General features: G+C 43.8%; 1 pseudogene; it reads right to left on the reverse strand.

The window, feature by feature from the left end:
* Nucleotides 1-1,434: 1,434 nt before the first annotated feature.
* Nucleotides 1,435-1,601, reverse strand: LOC143396218 (U2 spliceosomal RNA; annotated as a pseudogene).
* Between the last annotated feature and the right edge of the window lie 274 nt (nt 1,602-1,875).

Below are 1,875 nucleotides of genomic sequence, written 5' to 3' on the forward strand. Positions count from 1 at the left end.
AGATAGGATGGGAGCAAATCTGCTCGTCCCTAGGCAGATAGGGCAAGTGGAAAAATGGCCATTTTGAGAAAATGGAGAAGATTGATAAGTATGTTTGTGTCTTGTTTTGTCTCAGTGTGTTGTATTGTCTTTATGATGAAAATATGGAAGGGGTGTTAAGTAAATTGATAAGGGAAAGAGGCACCCCAGTGGAACCAAGAATAGTTAGGGCATGTGTTGATGGAAGCCCAGGAACTCTAGTCAGAAAGAAGAAAGTTCAGAGGAGGAAGGATAATCAGGAAAAAAGTTACAGCAAAAGGCTATTATTGAATACTTTTCGTTACCGGAGGGTGCGTGAATCGGCGTGGCGGCTGCCATGTGCGCGAGCTGGTCATGGCACAGCAAGGACTTTCCAAGTGGCGGCAGCTGGCTCTTCCCCGCCCCCTGACCGGGGAGCGGGACGCCACTTCAAGAGCCCAAATCCAAGCCTGACCTGGAGGCACAGTCTGTTGCTCCCTGTGCCCAGTGGCAGTTTGAGTCTGGAACACTCCCCGGACTCTCCCCGGGGGCCATCTGGGGCTGCCCAGGATGCTGCTGGTGGAAGATGGCCTGCTTCCCTAAAGTTTGATCATTTCCAAGGCCAGTAACTACAATGGTTCTCCCACACCTGGAAGCTAATGAGTAATGAGCACTATTAAGGCTTATTTCAAATGTAAAAAACCTTGAGATAATGTACTAAATTGTTCAGAAGGTTGTTTTCTTAGTGGAATGCTTTAGCATCCTGCCTTCATCCCAGTGCCAGTGAGGACGAGGATGGAGAGATTTCCAGTGTTGCTGAGAACCGGAGGACACTTCAGATCAAGCTAGATGACTGCAGAACTTACCTGGACTGTGATTTACCTGGACTGTGAGTTAATCTATTGAGACACTGCTTTACCTAGACTGAGACAACAAACTGTAATCTACAACAAATTGTAACTCTGTATCTTTGCTAACGGTGTCATTGCTGGTATAATTTTTTCCAAAGGCTTCTTGCATGGAGCCATCAATTGGCTTGGTATTGTGGCATTTTGTATCCTCCCCTTCTGCTTGTAGCAGATTATTTATGGTGTTTGTGTAAAAACCACTATGGTCGTTATTTAAATTAAACAAAAGGGGTAAATGTTAGGGTATGTAAACAAGTCGGGATGGCGCCTGGCATTTTGCCAGGGGGAGTAGTTTGTGAGGTGGCGCCAGTGAGCCATTAAGTGTGGAGATTCCTTATTGGTTGACTGCTGTATCTAGTTTATGCTAATTAAGATAAGCTTTGTGGAATGTATATATACCCCTCCTGTCCTATAATAAACGGCTCCCACTCCTGCTGTATCAATCTACAGAAGTTGCTCGTCACCCCCTGTTTATTTTGCTGCAGCTGGGCTGCGGCACTTTTCTTTCTCTCTTTTTAAATCCCTATGAAGGGGGTGCATCATTGCTGGAGATATTGCAATATCACATCAATGCATAGAATGGATAGAGCAAGCTCCTATTCCATCTCCCTGCTCCAGAAATCCATTAAACATATTATTCTATGATGGAGGACATATCAGATATTAAATTGCTGAGACTGGCTTTGAAATAGATGATCCTCCTGCCTCAGACTCCAGAGCCACTGAAATTACTTGTGTAAGCCACCATGCCCGTGAAGGTTTATGTTTATACTCCCTGCATGCTGAAGCATACTACCAGTCTGCAATCACTTCAATTCAAACCTCACACTCTTATTAGAGTAAAACTATGTTTATAAATACTTAGAAGAGACTCTTCTTATTACCATTATTGGAGTATTGTTCACCTGGTGTCATATACACAAAGATAGGTTTCTTTTTTACCTATTTTTTAATAAATAGCCCACCTGGT

Source organism: Callospermophilus lateralis, chromosome 3, assembly GCF_048772815.1.
Source record: "Callospermophilus lateralis isolate mCalLat2 chromosome 3, mCalLat2.hap1, whole genome shotgun sequence".
Lineage (NCBI taxonomy): Eukaryota > Metazoa > Chordata > Mammalia > Rodentia > Sciuridae > Callospermophilus > Callospermophilus lateralis.